Source organism: Hylobates moloch, unplaced genomic scaffold (genome assembly GCF_009828535.3).
Source record: "Hylobates moloch isolate HMO894 unplaced genomic scaffold, HMol_V3 SCAFFOLD_11, whole genome shotgun sequence".
NCBI lineage: Eukaryota > Metazoa > Chordata > Mammalia > Primates > Hylobatidae > Hylobates > Hylobates moloch.
In genome coordinates this window covers 83,606,379-83,622,471 of record NW_026652286.1, presented here as the reverse complement: position 1 = coordinate 83,622,471, position 16,093 = coordinate 83,606,379, and the positions used below count along the sequence as shown (strand labels likewise).

The 16,093-nt window shown below is 39.6% G+C and overlaps 1 long non-coding RNA gene across 1 annotated transcript in view; it reads left to right on the top strand.

Annotated features, from left to right (window-relative positions):
• Positions 1 to 202: 202 nt before the first annotated feature.
• The window catches only part of LOC131380689 (uncharacterized), a 46,654-nt gene continuing 30,763 nt past the window's right edge, over positions 203 to 16,093 (top strand). Inside the window, exons 1-2 of the long non-coding RNA XR_009208782.1 lie at positions 203 to 247; positions 7,713 to 7,956. This is a non-coding gene — a long non-coding RNA (uncharacterized LOC131380689). The remainder of the gene's footprint in view (positions 248 to 7,712; positions 7,957 to 16,093) is intronic.

The following is a 16,093-nucleotide window of genomic DNA, read 5'->3' as shown; positions in this document are numbered from 1 at the left end:
CACAGAAGTAGTTAAGTGCTTGAAATGTAAAACTCCATGAGTTCTGTCACATAATACATTCAAGTACTTTTTTAAAGAAAATAGCATTTATTCTACATGCTTCCTTGTAAACAATATTTACACAAGACTCCAAATTCCTCGTTGTGTGCTTTTTTTCCCTTCCTCTTTGTTCTCCTGATCTGAAAGCCCACGGACTGGAGCAACAATTGTGATCAAGACAAAGCTGACTGAAGATACCCAAGCTCAGGTCAGTGTGCAATTTTTTGATAAATTACTGAAAGGATGTTCTCAGAGAAAAGGTTAAGTGTGGCAGTATTGAGAACCACTGGCATGTAAAAAGCATAATAAAATCAGTGTAGCATAGAAAGAAAAGACAGTCTACCATGAACTTGATCTAATAGAATCAAATCAAATAATACCCACAGTCACACAAGCAGGATATAAGAACAGCAATCTCTGATCAAGACATTCCTGTGCAGATAAAACCTGCCCAAGGGGCTGACCATGGTTTGCATTAGCAATGCTAGACTCCCAGGGAAAGAAGTGATTTCAGGAAGTGCATCAGTTAAAGGCGTGTGAAGTTCAAAGCCAAGAGTAAGAAAACAATTAGAAACAGACATCTTCTGCTTTACCACAGCTTGACCAGAGAAAAGTGGAGATGGTTTATATAAGCTACAGGGATCCTCAAAAGAAAGAAATCCAGCTTATGAGAAAATGTTCAGGGAAAATTCAATTTTCCTAGGAAAAAGAGACTCTAGTATGTGAATGAGCCCTGTGGGTAGACACCTTGGAAGAATCATAGCACTCTTAACAGTTTGTGCAACTACAATGGGGTTTGTCCCTCCTGCAAATGTCTACTTGAGGGAATGGGCATGAGGCAGTAGTTTGTAGACTTAAGCTTGTGGTACTGTTGTGAAATCCAGTCACTAACTCTAAATAAGGACCTAAGAAACATTGAGAACTTGATTATGTGGAAATATTAGCTCTTTACGGTCATGAGAGAATTGAATTCTAAGAAATTGTGCAATAAATAAACTGTCCGTTACTGACAGTCACTAAGAGCTATAATTAAGAGAAAAAGTTCTCATTCAGAAGAACCAAATGGCTGGACAAATAAGCAGGATTCTCTTTAGTAAATTTTCTAATTTATTTTCTTTATGGCAGCTTATCAGTTGAGAACCACTGTGTTAGGCCGTATATGTCTAAAGGGTATTGTCAAGAGGTTTCTTTTTCTGGGCAGATGTCCCCATTTTTGGTCACTCATTTTTACCTAGGTTTTCTCCTGTACTCTTTAGTGGATTTTTTGGCATAATGGGAGAACTGGCAGGATAAGCCTGCCAGAGGTCTGTTTACATGAGAACAGAACTCATTCTAAGGAAGGGAGAGCTGAAAAGCAAGGGCTTAGCTCAAAGACATTCTGGGTGAGTACAGGAGGGGAAGAGTGGTGCTAAGTGCAGCCCAAGGGTTTATCACTCAGCTGTCCAATGATTCAGCAACTCTGGATTCATATCTGAGTCCTGGGTTTAGGGAGCTCCAGTAAAAAATAGATAAAAACCAATAAAAGATTGGTTTGCTAAAATCTCCATGGGCTACTGAGAGCTGAAGATGTCAGCAGAATTGGTGCCAGTGGAAATAGGAGAGAACGCCCTTGTCGCTGACATCAGTGTCTCTGTAGTGGTGTGCGTGAGGTGTGGCACGGAGACTGACAGCAGAGGCAGCGGGGACATTGATGGAATTAGCTCTTTCTGCTGGCATCAGCAGCAGCATCTTCCATGGTTAAGGACAGAGCATGAGGGATCCAGATGAGCCCTGCTCAGTTGGCAGCCTTGGCAGAGGCATTGGCAGGGCTGGCAGGAACCACAGCACAGCTGCTCCTTTGTCATCCGCAGCAACGGAAGTCATTATTACTGTGATCCAGGGCAGAAGAGAAAAGTCGGGGGTACGTGGAGACAGGCATGTGCCAGCCAAAGCATGAGCTTGCGCCTTCCCAGAATTATTTGGGAAGAATTTCAAGGGCCTGAGCTTTCTTGAAGACCGTGAGTGAATAGATCCTAAGAAATTCTGTTTTGTGGCTGCAATCCCATTTTAGCCACAGGGAGGTGTGTGCTGGGGGACCACAGATGATACAATTAAAAGGGGGGACCTGTGTTCTCTGAGTTACAAGCCTAATTTTAGGAGTAGGATTGACCAATTGGTTCTCCAAAGGGAAGGGCCTGGTGAATTTCTCAGGTTCAGGAGGTGAGCAATTTTTCCCTTCTGCTGACTGTTGGAAGGAAACGAGAAAAGAAGTCTGGTATAATCATAGTACCAAAAAGATACACGAACTCAAGTTTTTATTATGGCACTATTTGCAATAGCAGATATATGAAATCAACTTAAGTGCCCATCAATGGATGATTAGATAAAGAAAATGTGGTGTGTGTATATATATACATATATATATCTTAAATATCATATATGTATCTTAAATATCATATGTATAAAAAGAAATAATCTTAAGCCATAAATAAGAAATGTGCAATAAGAAATGAAATCCTGTCTTTGTAGCAACATGGATGAAACTGGAGGCCACTATTTTAAGTGAAACAACTCAGAAACAGTAAAACACCACATCTTTTTACTTATAAGTGGGAGCTAAATAATATGTACATATGGACATAGATAGGCAATAATAGACAAAGAAGACTCAGAAGGGTGGGGGGATGATAAGACATTAATTAAAGGGTATATTAGTTATTCAGCTGATGGATACACTAAAAGACCTGACTTCACCACTATGTAGTCTATCCATGTAGCAAAATTACACTTGTAACCCTTACATTTATACAAATAAAAAAAAATTTAAGAGAAAAAATCTGGAAGATATGGAATATGCAGTAATTCCAAAGTTTGGCAGGAAAAAAAAGGAAACATTTGGAGTTGGAAATGGAAATGGAAATCCAAGTCACCTAGCAGCACATTAGCTTTAGGTTCATGGAGTCAGCAGAAAGGACAAGAGAAGGAGAAAGTCTGATGGGGAAGGATAGTGAATTAGAGAGAAGAAGGCAGTCATGAAGAGAGGGAAGTCGGGTGAGGACCAGAGGAAGGTCTGGAGAGTAAATAGAATGCCACAGGTAATATACTAGGCACAAGAACACATGACCTTTCTAAATTTCAATCAAGTGTGAAGAGCTCCTCAACCTTGTAATACAAACTAACTGTAATTACCCAAATAAGAAATGATTGGCTGGGCATAGTGGCTCACACTTGTAATCCTGGCACTTTGAGAGGCCAAGGTGGGTAGATCACTTCAGCCAGGAGTTTGAGACCAGCCTGGCCAACATGGTAAAACCCCGTCTCTTAAAAAAAAAAAAAAAAAAATTAGCCCGGCATGATGGCATATGCCTCTAATCCCAGCTACTCGGAAGGCTGAGGAAAGAGAGTTGTTTAAACCCAGGAGGTGGAGGTTGCAGTGAGCAGAGATAACAGATCACGCCACTGCACTCCAGCTTGGGTGACAGAGTGAGACTGTATCTCAAAAAATACAAATAATAAATAAAAGAAATGGTTGAGGCTTAAATGGGAACATGACAGAATATGGGAGGAGGAAGAGTTGAATTTAGGGAATAGGGGAAGAAGTGGCTATTGGCTTTAATGAGAATTAGGAGTCAGGAGAACTGTGTGTAATCATTGCAGGAGCTCATTGAGGGCAGAGGTCCCATCTCAGTGATCTTTCTCATCTTAGGACTTAGCACATTCCCTTGATCACATAGTAGGTGCTTAATAAATACCATTCAACTGAAAGCTTTTATAAGGTTACATGCTTGGAAATAGTATTGCCAAATGGTGTTTGCATGTTACTTGCTTATTCTTCCTCCTTTTTCTTTCTTTCTTTTTTTTTTTTTTTTTTTGACAGAGTCTCGATCTGTTGCCAGGCTAGAGTGCAGTGGCATGATCTCAGTTCACTGCAACTTCTGCCTCCCGGGTTCAAGTGATTCCCCTACCTCAGCCTCCCAAGTAGCTGGGACTACAGGCATGCACCACCACACCTGGCTAATGTTGTGTGTGTGTATTTTAGCAGAGACAGGGTTTCACCACATTGGCCGGGATGTTCTTGATCTCCTGACCTCGTGATGTGCCCACCTCGGCCTCCCAAAATGCTGGGATTACAGGCATGAGCCACCACACCTGGCCTCTTCGTCCTTTTTCTAAATACCTTTTTTAAAAACTTATTTTTTAGTTCCAAGGTGTATGTTTCTCATTGTGTCATGAACAGATAAACATTTTGATTCTTCACAATTCTCTAGTTTTTAAAAAGTACATGCTGAGGCACTTCAGCTTCCTGGTTAAATGTATTCCAAAATATCTGGACCTCATTGCAGAGACTGGGCTATTGGCAGAGTAAAGTTTCCTTTTTGGTATATTGTTTAGAGTTGGGGGTTGGGGTGTCAATGGAATGGGCTGATGGGGTAGAAAAAATAAGTTTTGTTAATCACCTAAGTTCCTCATCACTGGCCCTTCTGATTGTGGTACTGACTTCAAACTTAAATCACTTCATTACTGTAGATGGAAAGGCTGAGCTGGGTTAAGCACAATGAGAGACTTTTATAGATAGGATCACAACAAACATCGTTTTCCTGCGTTCTGCATGTCCTGACCTGGGGCCTGCATGGGCAAATGCATAAGGAGAGGTTTTGGGAAAACTGTCTATACCTAAAATAACTGGATGGGATAGTAGGCATCGTGAAGAGAGTAGTGCTATCGTGAGGAAACCTCTGGGGTGGAAGTGGAGTTCTAGTTCCAACAATGCCGGGTGACCTTGAAAATGTCACCTAACTTCCCTAGGTATCAGTTTCCTCCTCTGTCAGTGCAGTTGAAATAGATGAGTCCTGAGATTCTGTTCCACTCTAAGCAGCTACTACATTTCTTGTTGCTCTCCAAATTTAGAAGACATAGTGCATTTTTATTGTTGGCTACTTACTGTTGCATTTAGCTTTATTCTAAAATGTGGGTTGACTCTAGCAAGTACTCTCAGTCAGAAGTTAGGAAGCATCAGGAAGAGGCTAAAGATGAAGAGAGAGGCTCTCTATTAAGAAGAACGCCCTCCGCGATCAGTATTCTCTGTAGTATGGGAATGGGAGAAAAGATAAATGCTTTCATATGTATTTTTTTTACTTGTCTATATATAAAGGATTTAGGCTAATTTAATAAAAAAGCATACACGCATGTATTTTTGTTTTATTTTATTTTAATGGAAAATAATGGTATTTTTGGGTATAAGGTGATGTTCTGATGTATGTATACATTGTGGAATGGTCAAATCAGGCTAATTGGCATATCTATCCAATTATTATTTATTTGTGGTGAGAATGTTTAAAATCCTCTCTTTTAGCTATTTTGAAATATACAATATATTATTATTATTAACCATATATAGTCACCTTGCTGTGCAATAGATCACGGAACTTATTCTTCTTGTCCTACTGAAACTTTGTAACCATTGACCAACATCTCTTCTTTCCCGGTCCTCTCCCCTCCCCCAGTGTCTGGTAACCACCAGTCTACTCTCGACTTCTATAAGTTCAACTTTTTAAGTTTCCACATATAAGTGAGATCATATAGTATTTGTCTATGTCTGGCTCATTTCACTTAACATAATGACCTCTAGGTTCATCTGTGTTATGGCAGATGACAGGATTTTCTGATTTTTAAAGGCTGAATAGTATTGCATTGTGTATATATACCCCATTTAAAAAACCCATTTGTTTGTTTATAGACAGGTTGTTTCCAACAGAAGCGAATAATTCTGCAATGAACATGGGCGTACGGACATCTCTTCTATTTCAATTTGGGGTGGGGTATACACCCAGTAGTGGGATTTCTGGATCATATATAATAATTCAATTTTTAGTTTTCTGAGAAATCTCCATACCGTTTTCCAAAATGGCTGTACTAATTAATAATACCACTAACATTATACACATACAGGTTTATATGTGTGTGTTCATATATAAATATATATATGAGATACATATATATTCCACATATATATGAGATATGTATACATATGCGATATATATATATATGCCACATGTACATCTATTTACTACGTGGATTATACTTAGATAAAAGAATCATTTCTTCATTAAAAAATATGTCCTGAGCATCAACAACATAGCAGATACTGTGCTAGGTCTTGCGTTATAAAGTTCAAAGAGTTTCTAAAATACAAAAGAGAAAAAGTCTTCATTCAATAATATTTATAGTATAATAATTATACTGTAGTTGTTAACTAGTTGCTAGTAACCTTTATAAATAGAAGAACTGAAAAAAGAAAGATGACTTTGATTTGGTTAGTGAGTTATCCTGCAAGTCTTCTGCTGAGTATAAAGAAGACAGAATGAGAAGGAGGCTTGAAGAGGGTAGAGAAAGTTGTAAACAGCCATTTATAGAAGAGGAGAGAAAACAGAAAGGATGTGAAACAATTTAATGAAAAGAAATAAACATATGTTTATATGTATGTGTGTATATGAGATACATATATTCCAGGTGTATGTGTGTTATAAAATGAGTGATTGTGAGGTGGTGTTGAGGACAGCAATTAATTTAGAAGACTATGAATTTAGAGCAGGATTTTTATTTAACCATATTAGAAGCAGAGAAGTTAAATGATAAGACTGGTAGAGGAGAATTAATTAGGACTCTGTTTCCAAGTAAAAGAAAAGCCAACCCAACTTAGCTTAAATAGGGGATACATGAGCTAAAGAACGGAAACATCCAAGTGTCCAGATGGCTAAAATAAAATTTGGCACAGGTGTTCAAATGATGTCATTAGGAGTGCCGTTGCTTAACTCTGCCTCTTCCGGATTAGTTCCATTCTGAAACAGGCAATAATGTCTACGTCCATACCACCCTGAACGTGCCCGATCTTGTCTGTTCTTGGAAGCTAAGCAGGGTCGGTCCTGGTTAGTACTTGGATGGGAGGCAAAAATAAGACACCTTACTCTTCCTGGTCACTCAAGCAAAAGTCCTGGCATTTGCTCTGACTGGGCGTGATGGCTTGAGTTATTCCTGTGCCTATCTCTGTGGCAACATATTGATAGTCTTGAGCCCCATCACATGTTCTGCCTGTGGCATCATGGACTAGGTAGCGGAAAGAGCGGCCCCCAGGGGAAATTGAAGAACTGTCATTAAGAAAAAGGTAAATAGGCACTACGCAGCAAAAACCACAGATGCCTTTCTCTGAGATTTTTCAATGTGAGGGTGCTTTAAGGAAAGACCCAGGGGTTAGGGTCTCCAAGAAAAGGATAATTAGATGATTAATGTGGTGGGTTATGGGTCTGTGTTGAATGGGAAACAAAGTCAGAGAAGGTAAGGTGATGTCAAGATGGGAGGTCCCTGTGAAGCTGAAGAATGTTCCTATTGGAATTAAAAGAGTAAGGATGGTGTGGCTGTTGGACGTAAAATTATAAAGGAGAGGCAATTCTTCAATAATGTGACTGTGGGAGTATTCTAACCTGTGCTGGTCCTAGAAGTCAGTGCCTGAAACAAGGGCTTGTGTTTAGATGGTTTATTTGGGGATGTGATCCTAGGGAATTGGAGTGAGAGCCTGGGGAGAGTGAACAGGAGACGTGGGAAATCAATGCAAGAGTATTTTAGTAAATTAATTATTATCGTGGTGCTTGAACCTTCTGGGATCTTCTAAGGAGCATGTACCCTGTGTCTCAAAATAGGTCCAGCTGAAGAACAAAAGGGAGAAGAATTAATCCGAAAGATACAACTCTATTTGTCAAGTGGTTGCCTCTTGGAGTGTTAACTCCTCTTCATTTCTGGATTGTGCATGAATGGAGCCAATAGTATTTCCTGAGGTATCCTTCAAAGAAGCCTGTGGGGCATATTTGAGGGAAGGCATTTTCAATGAAAAGTGGGTCAAAGCCTATCTGGAACTGATTGTTATACCCGTGCCTAGAATCAAAGGTAAGAACAAGAGCAGGTTAAGACCATGAACAAAAGACAATCAATAATAGTCTACACCTTACACTATTCACCATACAGATTTCTTAGCCTTCCATTAAGCCCAATTCATTGGTGACCAGGTCATAATCTCTACAAATAACTTAGTGTACGTGAGTTAATGGAACCAGCTTAATTCCAAAAAGTTCCAAGGCTGTATTACAGGGTCTCCTCCAATGTCAATCTTCACCCTCAACCAGTAGTTCATCTGGTGGAGTTTGCTTGCCAGATGGGACAACCCAGACCTCCGTCCCCAAGATGTCTGAGTCCTTAGGTTGCCTTGGCATTTTGGGGCTTTGGATGCTGTAATTGTCTGTTTACTGTTATTGCTGGGCGTGGAATACTGGGCATGGATTCACCATAAAGACTCTCTTGAGTTCTCTGCCTCCATTGTGTTGTAGAACCCTAGCTTCTCAAGGTAACCAGAGTTGAATATCCTCACCTCAATACTCTTTACTTTGCATATTGGTCCACCAGTATGAGGAGCCCAAAGAGAATAGGTAGGGGCCATAACTTGGGATCTTTAAACATCTCTTAGTGGAAAGGTCCCTTCCCATCTCACCCCTGACCCCAACAACCAGGACATCTAGTCTAGCAGAATCCAATTGTGTGGATATAGGAAGCAAAAATCCCATAAGTAGGTCTATGGCAGGGATGGTAAGAAGGGCTAATCTTATATTCATCTCTTGATTTTGTGACATGTGCATTGCAGCTATTGGGTACTCAGCACCATACACAAACTAGTATGCATATATATGTCATCTTGGAGAAGAGCACTCAAACACTGCCAGTAGCCATCCTAGAGCCAATGCCTTAGCTAAGCCTTTAATAGGCTATTTCACTTTTCTAGGCTAGCTGTGGACTAGTTGTGGACTAGTTGCATTCCTAGTCTCAGGTATTTCTTTATAGCAATGCAAGAATGGCCTACCCCAAGATCCATATTTCTTTGTCACCTGACTCTGTTCACCTCACACCTATGTCCTCACAGGGGGTTCTCTATGACCAACTCCCCCCAAAATATTGGGCTTATTATGTAGGTGCTAGCCCAAAGTGAACTACTACTGCCATTTAGCTGGACTCAGAGGTGACCCACATAGGCAGTACCAGAGGGAAATCCTGTCAATGGGCATAGTTGCAAGCAGTGAATTTGATCGTTTACTTTGTGTTGAGAGACAAGTGGCCTGAGGTTGGGATGAACACAGAAAATGACTTTTTTGGGTGATTAGAGTCTAGAAGCAGCAAGATTAAAATATAAAAGACATGGAATTCTGGGGGTGAGACATATGGATGGACATTGGGAGGGAGAACAAAGCAGGTATGTCTCTGTTGCCTCACATTAATGCCCACCAGAGAAGAGGCACTCAACAACCAGGCAAAGAGGGCAACTTGTCATATGGATGTCAGCCAGGCTCTCTCCTCAGCCACCCCAGTGCTTGAAAAATGAGCCATTTATGGATGGAGGCTATGCCCAACAGCATAGACTCCTTCTTACCAAGGCTGGTCTAGCCACTGCCACAGCTGAGTGCCCAAACTGTCAGCAAGAGACACTACTAAACCCTTAACATGACATCATCACATGAGGAAACCAGTCAGCCACTGGGAGCAGGTTGATTACATCATAGCTCTTTTACCCTACAGAGAGGTAGTAATTACTCCTTATGGAACTGATAATACCTACTCTGGATATGAGTTCACCCTGCCTGCCCGCCATACTTCTCCCAGCACTACACTTAAGGACTTGCAGGATGCCTAACTTACCAGCATGGGATCTTGTATAACATTGCTTCAGACCAATGGACCAAATTTTCGGCAAAGAGGGTGTAACAATGGGTGTGTGATCATAGGATACTGTTTCACCATGAACCACATCACCATCGAAACAGAATGGTATGGGCATAAGGACAGATATATAAACCAATGGAACAGACTTGTGAGCCCAGAAATAAAATCATCAATATTCAGTAAACAGATCTTCAACACGGGTTTCATGAATACACAATGAGGAAAGAATAGTTTCTTCAACAAATGATCTGAGGGACACTGTATATACACATGCAAAAGAATAAAATTGTAGCCTTATCTTACACTATACACAAATGTCAACTCAAAATCGATTGAAAACTTAAAGGTAAGACCTGAAACTAGATTGGTAATTACTAGGGGTAACTTACATAGAAAAGAGGTTTAATTAGCTCATGGCTCTGCAGGCTATACAGGAAACATGGCACTGGCATCTGCTCAGTTTCTGGGGTGGCTTCAGGGAACTTTTACTCATGGGGGAAGGTGAAGCAAGAGTACACATGGCACATGGTGAGAGAGGGAGCAAGGAGGTTGGTGTTGGGGAGATGCCATACACTTTCAAACCACTAGATCTCATAAGAACTCACTCAATATGGCAAGGACAGCACCAAACTGGGAGGAATCTGCCCCGTGACCCAAACACCTCTCACCAGGCCCCACCTCCAACATTGGGGATTACATTTCAATGTGAGATTTGGGGAGGGACAAATGTCTAAACTGTATCAGGTCTACTTGCTCGAAATTCTTAATTTGTGCTTCTTGGACTGCTGCTGTGGTTTGGCTGTGTCCGTGCCCAAATCTCATCTTGAATTTGTAGTTCCTATAATCCCCATGTGTTGTGGGAGGGCCTAGTGGGGGGCGGGAATTGAATAATGGGGGCAGTTATCTCCATGTTGTTTTCATGATAGTGAGTGAGTTCTTTCAAGATCTGATGGTTTTATAAGGAACTTTCCCCACCTTTTGCTCTGTACTTCTCTCTCCTGCTGCCAGGTGAAGAAGGACTTGTTTCCCATTCCACCATGATTGTAAGTTTCCTGAGGCCTCCCCAGCCATGCTGAACTGTGAGCCCATTAAATCTCTTTCCTTTATAAATTACCCAGTCTCAGGTATGTTTTTATTAGCAGCATGAGAACAGACTAATACAACTGCCCAGGCCCCATCCTGAGTTGATAATTTCCACTGGGTATGATATATATTACTACTGTCTGCACTCACCCTTCTGACATGGTGGATCTGATAATGCCCACATAATGATGTGTAATTCCAAATATGCTAGGGCCCTGTAGCCTGGCAGACTCTGCTACTTCTCTGACAGAGAAGGATGGCCTGGTTCCAGACACTGAGGGTTCTGGGATTCTTCTTCTAGTTGTGACAGAGGCTAAAACCAGCATTGCATGCACCACAGTATGTTTAGCATTGTCAGATCTGCTGGCTCATGGTCCCAAATCTTAAGTTTACAACTCCATGAATTTTCACAAGCAAACACAGCCATGAAACAAGCACCAATATCAAGAAATAAAACATCATCAGTCAGGGAGTGTCTTACATGAGGAAACTAGGCAACAATGTTCTCAGTGGAAGTGTTAGAAAAATCATAGAAAATCTCTTTATATGGCTCTTTTTACATTGGCTGAATAAACACCAAGAATGTAGTACTCCATTATGAAGCTATTTTATGGTGAGCAAACAAATATAGCACAGTCCCTGCCTTTACAGAGCTTTTATCTAATGGGGGAGAAAAATATTAATCAAGTTATTATGCAAATGACTATAAAATTGCTTCTTCTCCCTCAGCTTCCTGGCCTTCTGCCATTTTGATCTCATCTTCTCAGCCCAATCACTTAGGACCAATATTCCAGACTTGATTCCTGTCTCTCGTTCCTTTGGTCTTGGCATCTAGTGTTGATCTTCATGGTATATGGTAATTGGACTCCTGCATTCACGTACAGGCTCTGACTAGACCTCCTATCCATGACCCCAGAATCTTTTATAATCTTGGGAAGGAACTGCCTGATTCATACTAGGTCCTGGTAGAGCTCTATTCCTACTTCAAGCCACTGAGCTCCTGGTGGCAGAGTGGAAGCATGGGGCAGCAATGCTCCAGTGGTTATCCTGATGCAGAAGGGACCTCTCTGTCAGGCTGAGTCAAGCTGTGGACTAGTTGTGTTCCTATCAAGCTGGTCCTGCCACAGGGAAGTCCTCCTGGAAGCTTGGTCTCAAAGCTGTTTCTAAAGACTCCTCCTAATGTCTGTGCATTACTGAAGATTTTTCATTCCTTTTTTAAAAAAATTATTTTATTATAGTGAGAAGATTTAATATGAAATCGATCCTCTTAACAAATTTTTAAGTGTACAATAAAGTATTAATGACTATAGGCACAATGTACAGGTACAGGTACAGGTCTATATAGGTACAGATCTCTAGAACTTACTCATTTTATTTAACTGAAATTTTATGCCCATTGATTGGTAAATCCCCACTTCCCTTCCACCAGCCCCTGGGAATCACCATTCCAGTTTCAGGTCTTACTTTTAAGTCTTTAATTGATTTTGAGTTTATTTTTGTGTATAGTGTAAGATAAGCCTGCAATTTTATCTTTTGCGTGTGCATATAGTGTCCCCCAGACCACTTTTTGAAGAGACTTTTCTTTCTCCATTGAGTATTCTTGAAACCCATGTTGAAGATCAGTTTGCTGAATATTGATGATTTTGTTTCTAGGCTTGCAAGTCTGTTCCATTGGTTTATACAGCTGTCTTTATGCCAAAACCATTCTGTTTTGATTACTGTAGTTTTATAACATATTTTGAAATCAGGAAGCATCCGAATTGGAATGTACTCTTATACATTAGATAGACTAACTGCTCTTCACCCAAGTAGCTTTCCTGGTCCATTTTAGCTCTTCCTATTCATTTTCTGCAGCACAGACGGAGAGATTTCTTAAAACTTTAAATCAGATCATATAACTTGTAAATACTGTTTAAAATCCTAGAATAAAATCAAAAGTCTTTAACATGGCTACAAAACTTCATATAATCTAGCCCTGCTGACGTCTTTGCCTGTGTTCCCTACCACTGTTACTTCTCTCCTGCCATAGCAGTCTTCCTTCCTGGCATGTAGACATGCCAAACATGGTCCTGCCTCAGTCTTTGACTTTTATATTCTTTATAACTGGAATGCTCTTCCCAAGGTCCTTGCCTGGCTAATTTCTCATTCAAATATCAGCTCTTCAGAATGGCCTTCCCTGACCATCTTTTCTTAAGTAATCCCCTCATTATTCACTAGCCTGTTACAATTTTATATTCTTTATTGCCCTGCCATTTCTTTTTAGAAATATTTTTCATTTCAGTAACTTTAAGGATACAAGTGGCTTTTGGTTACATGAATGAATTGTATAGTGGTGAAGTCTAGGATCATAGTGTACCCATCACCTGAGTAGTATATACTGTACCCAATAGGCAGTTTTTAAATCCCTTGTTCCTCTCCTACCCTCCCCATTTTGCATCTCCAAAGTCCATCACACCATGCTATATGTCTCTGTGTACCCATAGCTTAGCTCTCACTTGTAAGTGAGAACATGCAGGATCTGGTTTTTGATTCCTGAGTTACTTCACTTATAATAATGGCCTCCAGTTCCATCAAAGTTACTGCAAAATACATTATTTTATTCTTTTTATGTCTGAGTAATATTCCATGGCATGTGTGTATACATGTACATATATAGTCACATTTTCTTTATCCACTCATTGGTTGATGGGCACTTAGTTTGATTCTGTATCTTTGCAATTGTGAATTATGTTGTGATAAACATGTGTACAGGTGTCTTTTTTTATAAAGTGACTTCTTTTCCTTTGTGTAGATCCTCAGTAGTGGGGTTGCTAAATTGAATGGTAGATCTACTTTTAATTTTTTGAGAAATCTCCATACTGTTTTCCATAGAGGTTGAACTAATTTACTTTCCCACCAGCAGTGTATAAGTGTTCCCTTTGTATTGCATTCATGGCAATATCCATTGTTTTTTGACTTTTTAATAATGGTCATTTGGTCTGGGATAAGGTGGTATCTCATTGTGGTTTTGATTTTCATTTCCCTGATGATTGGTGATGTTGAATATTTTTTCATATGTTTGTTGGCCACTTGTATATCTTCTTTTGAGAAATGTTTATCTATGTCCTTTGGCCACTTTTTAATGGGATTATATGTTTTGTTTTTCTTGCTAATTTGTTTGCATTTCTTGTAGATTCTGAATATTAGTCCTTTGTCAGAAAAATAATTTGCAAGTATTTTCTCTCATCCTGTAGGTTGTCTTTTTGTTCTGTTATTTCTTTTGGGGAGCTGAAACTTCTTAGTTTAACTGGGTCCAATTTATTTATTTTTGTTGTTGTTGCATTTGCTTTCCAGGTCTTAGTTATAAATTCTTCACCTAGGCCAAAATCCACAAGAGTTTTACTACGTTTTCTTCTATAATTTTTATGATTTAGCTCTTAGATTTAGGTCTTTAACCTATCTTAAGTTGATTTTTGCATATGGTGAGAGATACAAAGGCAGTTTCATTCTTCCACATATGGCTATCCAATTTTCCCATCACAATTTATTGAAGAGAGTGTCCTTTCTCCAAATTACATTTTTGTATGCCTTGTCAAAGATCAATTGCTTGTAAATATTTGGGTTTATTTCTGGATTCTCTATTCTGTTCCATTTGGTGTATGCATCTACTTTTATACCGGTACCACGCTGTTCTGGTTAATGTAGTCTTGTAGTATAATTTGAAGTTGGGTAATATGATGCCTCCAAATTTATTCTTTTTGCTTAGGATTGCTTTGCTACTTGGGCTTTTTGGGTTCCATATGAATTTTAGAATTGTTTTTTCTCATTATATGAAAAATGATGTTGGTATTTTGATAGAAATAGCTTTCAATTTGTAGGTTACTTTGAAAACTATGGCCATTTTTATAATATCTGTTCTCGAAATCCATGAGTGTGGTATTTCCATTTGTTTCTGTCATCTATGATTTCTTTCATCAGTGTTTTGTAGTTCTCTGTTTTTTTTATAATATCTGTTCTTGAAATCCATGAGTGTGGTATTTCCATTTGTTTCTGTCATCTATGATTTCTTTCATCAGTGTTTTGTAGTTCTCCTCTTAGAGATCTTTCACTTCTTTGGCTAAATATATTCCTGGATTTTGTGTGTGTGTGTGTGTGTAGCTATTGTAAAAGGGATTGAGTTCTTGATTTGATTCTCAACTTGGCCAATGATAGTATATAGCAGTGCTACTGATTTGTGTATATTGATTTTGTAACCTGAGACTTTACTGAATTCATTTATCAGATCTAGGAGTCTTTTGGAAGAGTCTTCAGGGTTTTCTCGGTATAAGATCATATTATCAGCAAATGGAAATAGTTTGACTTCCTCTTTTCCAATTTGGGTGTTCTTTGTTTCTTTCTCTTACCTGATTGCTCTGGTTAGGACTACCAGTACTATGTTGAATAGAAGTGGTGAAAGCGTGCATCCTTGTCTGGTTTCAGTTCTTAGGGGGAATACTTTTGACTTTTCACTGTTCAATATTATATTAGCTGTGGGTTTGTCATATATGGATTTTATTATTATTATTACTATTATTTAACTTTTAAATTCAGGGGTAGAAGTGCAGGTCTGTCATTGTATTCGTCCATTTTCACACTGCTCTAAAGAAACAGCTGAGACTCAGTAATTTATAAAGGAAAGAGGTTTATTTGATTCGCAGTTCCACATGGCTAGGGAGGCCTCAGGAAACTTACAATCATGGTAGAAGGGGAAGAGGCATGGTTACATGGCAGTAGGTGACAGAGAAAAGAGTGAGGAATGAAGGAGGAAGAGCACCTTATAAAACCATCAGATCTCATGAGAGCTCCCTCACTATCATGAAAACAGCATGGGGGAAATGATCCCATGATCCAATCACCTCCCACCAGGTCTCTCCCTAGACACATGGGGATTATAGGGATTATAATTCAAGATTATATTTGGGCAGGGACACAGCCAAACCATATCAGTTATATAGATAAACTCACGTCATGGGGGTTTGTTGTACAGATTATTTCATCCCTCAGGTAGGTATTAAGCATAGCACCAAGTAGTTATTTTTCCCTATCCTCTCCCTCCTTCCACCCTTCACTCTCCAGTAGGCCCCCAGGTCTTTTGTTCTCTGCTTTGTGTACATGTGTTCTCATCATTGAGCTCCCACTTATAAATGAGAACATGCAGTGTTTGGTTTTATGTTTGTGTGTGAGTTTGCTAAAGAATATAGCCTCCAGCTGCATCATG